This window comes from Myotis myotis, unplaced genomic scaffold (assembly GCF_014108235.1).
Source record: "Myotis myotis isolate mMyoMyo1 unplaced genomic scaffold, mMyoMyo1.p scaffold_m19_p_4, whole genome shotgun sequence".
In the NCBI taxonomy this organism is placed as follows: Eukaryota; Metazoa; Chordata; class Mammalia; order Chiroptera; family Vespertilionidae; genus Myotis; species Myotis myotis.
The window spans coordinates 26,236,459-26,242,749 of NW_023416346.1; the positions used below are offsets into that span (position 1 = coordinate 26,236,459).

Consider the following 6,291-nt stretch of genomic DNA (forward strand, 5'->3'; position numbering starts at 1 on the left):
AAAAATGACACTTGAAAAAATGGTAAAAGGATAGCAATAATACTGGTTAAAAAAATGTAGTAATTAAAAAGATAAAATCAGGTGATGAAAAAAATAAAAAATAAAAATAAAAATAAAATAGGTTCTTAATGAAATGGTGAAAAAAGAATTAAAAATATATATATAAAAATATTCGGAAGTGAAGGTGCTTCAGATCTTCCACTCTTCTTTTTGGCACGCCTCAGTCCTGCCAGGCATTCAGGGGAGTGTTGAACTTCCCTGCGATACAATGTCCCTCTGTGCAGTAAACCACAGACCTGATTTTAAGGCAGGTTGTATTTGTTTACCAGACTGCCTTTATTTGTGATCGCAGAAGAGACAGTTCGTGGCTCTGCCTCTGGGTGGCAGTGTGTCTGGATTGACCTCTGAGGCTATAAGTCCTCTCTATCAGTAGGGTTTTGTTTTTTTGTTTTTTTTCCTCTATGGTATTTGGAACTGATTCGGGAAAGACCACTGCCCAGAGCTGGTTCCTTGCCACTGTCTGCTGTTTCCCAGGCTCCCCAAAAAGAACTTTCCCCTACAGGCTCTGCGAATGACCCCAACTGGGGAATCCCATGCACTGGGTTTAATAATCAAATGCACGGATCAAAGGGGAACTGTAACAAGAGCCTGATAGTTGTGCAAATTCGCAAGCCTCCACCTTCCAGGTCTGCACACAGTCTCCGCGCGCCCACTCACCCCTGGCACCAAGCAGCCAGCAGATTGGCAAAGTCCAAGGCTGCTCCTTTACATCCAGTCCAGCTATGGGCTCATTTTTCGCATTCCCTTCTGCCAGCAGCCCTGTTGGGCCCTTTCCCCACTCGCGGGTCACGCTGGTCCCAACGGCTGCGGACTCTGTGGGGCGCAGATTCCGCCCCGCGCGTGCGAGCTTGGTCCTCCCTCCAACCCGAACTGCAAACCGCACCTTTAGGGGATGTCCAACCTTTCCGTGAGAAGAAGCAGTACTCGTCTGAGGTCAGGCAGTCACGCTGCTTGAGATCCCTTGTTTCCAGGTTAGTAGCTGGTCTCTGGATGCCGGCAACAACCACCCAAGATGGCACAGTCTCCGCTGCTTAGCTGGCGCACCAGGAGAGGCTTCAGCCGCAGTCTCCAACCGTCCTTTTTTTTTCCTGGGGGTTCTCGGTCTTTCCTAGCTGCAGACAGTCTCTCAGCTGAAAATCCTCTGCCTATTCGGGCTGCATGTTACCCGTTTCAGCTGCTCACCCTTATTTGCTCCAGGACAAGGGACACGTCCGTTTATACCTCCGCCATTTTCCCTCCCTTACCTTTTATTTCTTTTTCTTGTCTGATTTCCATGGCTAGCACTTCCAATACTATGGCAAACAGGATTGGTGAAAGTTTGGATCCCGGTCTTGTTTCTGATCTTAGGGGATTGTTTTAATATTTTCCCATTGAGTATGATGTTGGCTATAGGTTTGTCAAATCAGGCATTTATTATGTTGAGATATGATCCCTCTATTCCTAGTTTGCTGAGAGTTTTTATCAAAAAAGGGTGTTGGACTTTGTCAAATGCTTTTTCTGTATCAATTGATATGATCATGTGGTTTTTGTCTCAGTCTGTTTATGTGATGTATCACATTTATTGATTTGTGGATATTGTACCAGCCTGCATCCCCAAAATAAATCCCACTGGGTCATGGTTTATGATCTTTTCAATGTATTGCTGGATGTGATTTGCTAATATTTTTTTGAGGATTTTGGCATCTATGTTCATGAGGGATATTGGCCTGTAATTCTCTTTCTTTGTAGTTTCTTTACCTGGTTTTGGGATTAGGGTGATGCTGGCTTCATAGAAAGAGCTTGGAAGTGTTCCTTCCTCTTAAATTTTTTGGAATAGTCTGAGTACAATCGGTGTTAGTTCTTCTTTGAATGTTTGGTAAAACTCCCCTGTGAAGCCATCCAGACCAGGGCTTTGATTTGCTGGAAGTTGTTTTTGTTGTAGTAGTTGTTGTTTTTACTGCTTCATTTTCATTGGTTATTTTCAGCCTATTCAGGTTTTCTCATTCTTTCTGATTGAGTTTTAGAAGATTGTATTTTTCTAGGAATATGTCCATTTCATCTAGGTTTTCCAGTTTGTTGGAATAGAGTTGTATGTAGTATTTTTTTTACAATCTTTTGTATTTCTGTAGGATCAGTTATTACTTCACCTCTTTCATTTCTCATTTTGTTTATTTGAGTCCTCTCTCTCTCTTTGTTTCTTGGTGAACCTGGCTAGAAGTTCATCAATCTTGTTTATCCTTTCAAAGATCCAGCTCTTGGTTTATTGATCTTTTGTATCTTTTTTTTTTAGGTCTCTATGTCTTATATTACCACTCTGATCTTTATTATTTCCTTCCTTTTACTTAGTGTAGGCTTTTCTTGTTGCTCTCTTTCTAGTTCTTTAAGTTGTAGGATTAGATAGCATATTACCAGTTTTTCTTCTTTTTTTTTTTTTTTTCTTTTTTTTTTTTTTTTTCTTTTTTTAGGTAAGCCTGTAGATCTATGAACTTCCCTCTCAGGACTGCTTTCATTGTGTCCCATAGATTTTGGATTGTTGTGATTTCATTTTCATTTGTTTCCAGAAAGTCTTTTTTTTTTTATCTCTTCTTGGATCTCTTTGGTAACCCATTTATTGTTTAATAGCATGCTATTTAGCCTCCATGTATTAGATTGTTTTTATTGTAGTTGATTTCTAATTTTATGCCATTGTGGTCTGAGAAGATGCTTGATATTATTTCAATCTTCTTAAATTTGTAGAGGCTTTGATTGTGTCCTAATATGTGTTCTATCTTTGAAAATGTCCTGTGTGCTCTTGAGAAGAATGTATATTCCATACCTTTTGAGTGAAATATTCTGAAGATGTCAATTAATTCCATCTGATCTAGTGATTTGTTTAGCATTGCTGTTTCTTTGTTGATTTTTGTCTAGAGAATTTATCCAGTGGTGTCAATGGGGTACTAAAGTCCCCTACTATGATTGCATTGCTGTCGATCTTTTCCTTGATATCTTCCAGAAGTTTTTTTATGTATTTGGGTGTTCCTGCATTGGGTGCATATATGTTTACCAGAGTTATATCCTCTTGATGAATTGCTCCCTTTAGTATTATGAAGTGGCCTTCTTTATCTCTTGCTATGGCATTCACTTTTAGGTGTATTTTGTCAGATATAAGTATTGCTACCCCACCTTTTTTTCATTTCCATTTGCCTGAAAAATATTTTTCTGTCCCTTGACTTTCAGTCTGTGTGAGTCCTTTGTTCTGAGGTGAGTCTCTTGTAGACAGCATATATATGGTTCATGTTTTCTTAACCATTCAGCTACCCTATTTCTTTTGATTTGAGCATTTAATCCATTTACATGTAAGGTTATTATGGATAGGTGCTTGTTTGTTGCCATTTTTACTCTTTATGCCTCTATTCCTTCTTCTCTTTCTATATATTCTTTTTTTGGCAGTCCCTTTAGCATTTCTTACATTGCTGGCTTGGTGGTAATAAACTCCCTTAGCATTTTTTTTTTTTTTGCCTGCAAAAGTCCTGATATCCCCCTTAAATTTTGAATGATAGTCTTGGTGGGTAGAGTATTCTTTATTTCAGTCCCTTGCTTTGCATCACTTTGTATACTTCATTCCATTCCCTTCTGGCATGATGTAAAAATATGGAATGCTTCACGAATTTGCAGGTCATCCTTGCACAGAGGCCATGCTAATATTCTCTTTATCATTCCAATTTTAGTATTTGTGCTGCTGAAGTGAGCTCTGGGGTTTATTTCTAATAAATGGATTTATGAAATGCTATTAAACACAGCTCACTAAAAATACTTTCACTAAAGTGTGCATAAGTGTATTTTTCATTCTTACCATAATAAATGTCATTAGTAAACCTAAAACAACAACCAAAAAATTTATCCAAGAAATAAGTAAAAATACCCAGAGAAGTAAATCCCCTTACAAGAAATATTCTAAATCAGTACTTTCAGATAGCATTTATAAAGTAATTGTCACATGTCAGGCACTATGTTGGTCATGTTGTCACACAGTATCTCATTAAATCCTCAAAACAATTAATCTAGCAGGATGTAATCCCTATTCTGCCAAAGAAAAAACTGTCTAAGAGAGGTGAAAAACAGGCTTTCCAAGAGCACAGCCAGCTTGAAGCCAAGGCTGTAAAAAGTGTCTTCCTACTACATTAGAACTACACTAGAGAAATATGTTATTTAAAGAAACTCTGTGTTACTCTTTTAAAGAAAATAATAACTTATTATGTCATTTATCTCCCCTTAAGTTCCTAATTTTGTAAAGTTTGGGTTTTTATACAGCAGGTTTTCTTCAAAAAACAGCCACCTATATTTTAGAAGCCTTTCAAGAAATAAATTGTCCCCTGAAATTGCTCCTTACAACTAAAGCTACATGATTAAATTACCTAACACAGCTACTGTTCATGGAAAATGGTGGTTCCAACAGTGCACATATTTCACATTTGGTAAATGTATTTTAAAATTTCCTCTGGTTTTCCAGAAATAATTAGCTACTTTCTATGTTGTGATTTGTGGAATGTTGGCTTTTTAAAAGGATATATAACCACTTCATAAGTTATGTCCAAGTTTTACAAGGGCAAAGGGGAGAGGATAATGGGATCCATCTGTAATAGTGTCCACAATAAAAATAAATAAACAAAAAATAAAGACAAATGTATTTGGATCAAAAAAGGATACCATCTTAATACCTTCATGAATCAAAATTCATGTAATACCATTAAATTCTCTAACCCTTAAAATGCTGGTTAATGGGGGAGAAACTAAGATGGCGGCATAGATAAACACCGGGAAATTGCTGCTTCCCACAACAATCGATAAATGCCTCAAAAACACAAGGTGGACATCATCCAGAACTACAGGAGGGCTGGCTGAGTGTAAATTCTACAACTAGAAGGAAATAAAAGCACACTGCGAGCAGGAGGAGCTGCGGAGGTGGAGTGCAGAGGTACGGGGGCTCGTGCGGAAAGGGTCTGGCACCTGAGGACGCGGCTGTCTTTTTGAATCCGGAGGGAGACACAAGCTCCCGACGGCTCTGAAATCCGGTTCCGGGAAGTCTCTGGGGACCCAGGACTCATACAGGGAGATACTGGACTGTCTGGCAGCGGGCGAGCTTGAGAGCGGCTTTCCCTCAGAGGTGCTTGCAGCCATTGCCGGGACACTGGGACTCGCGACTCCTTAGGGCAGGGCTGAGGCTCCGCCATAGCTGCTTTCTCCGCCCTTTGATTTCTTGAGGCCCCGCCCCGCCCAAGCTGCGGCAGAGGCTTTGGCATATGAATGCCCCGGCCATTTGCAACCTGTAATTACCTAACCGCAGCCGGGCCAGATAGACCCAGAGCTTCCAAGAGAAGGCCCACGGCCCCACAGCGGCTTTCATTGCTACACAGCTGAGCATCATCAGGGCACTTCCAAACTCCAAAAAAAAAGGAAGGGGAATCTGCAGTTCTCTCCATAGTTCCTGCTGTGTAACCTCAGGCAGAGGCTAAATTAGTACCTCCTTAGATCCAAGAGCCACTGTACCCAGTGGTCAGAGGGGAACCATCCAGATCACAACTCCTCAGATCCATAAGGGACACACTCAGGGTGCAGTCTCAGTGAGCACCAAAGCCCCACTGAAGCAAGTCTTGCCCCAGAAGGGTGTCTCCAGCACAGAAGTTCTCCCACTGCAGACACATCTGATTCTCGCTGCCAATTGCCCTGGAGGTCAATTCCTCCCAGTGATCCTACAACAACCAAGGCATAGCTACAACAAGACGGTACACAAAGCCCATGAGGGGGTGCACCAAGAGTGTCCACCTCAGGTAACTGGGGAGGCTGAGCCACTGGGCCCTACAGGACACCTAGCACACAAAGCCACTCTATCAACACAGGGAAGCAGCCAAAATGCGGAGACAAAGAAACAGGTCACAAATGGCAGAAATGGAGGAAAGCAAACGACTGGATATAGAGTTCAAGGCCACGTTTATAAGGTTTTTCAAGAATTTTATGAAAACCGCCGATAAATTTAATGAGTCCCTCAATAAGTATAGTGAGACCATGGAGGACATGAAAAAGGACCAACTAGAAATTAAGCATACACTGACTGAAATAAAGAATAATCTACGGAGATGCAACAGCAGACAAGAGGATCCCAAAAATCAAGTCAAAGATTTGAAATACAAAGAAACAAAAAATACCCAACAGAAAAAGAAAAAAGAAAAGAGATTCCAAAAATATGAAGATAGTGTAAGGAGCCTCTGGGACAAC

At 40.6% G+C, this 6,291-nt stretch overlaps 1 non-coding gene across 1 annotated transcript; it reads right to left on the reverse strand.

The window, feature by feature from the left end:
* Window positions 1-3,663: 3,663 nt before the first annotated feature.
* Window positions 3,664-3,770, reverse strand: LOC118654815. Its single transcript, XR_004967080.1, has one exon. It is a non-coding gene; the product is annotated as a U6 spliceosomal RNA (small nuclear RNA).
* Window positions 3,771-6,291: the final 2,521 nt, after the last annotated feature.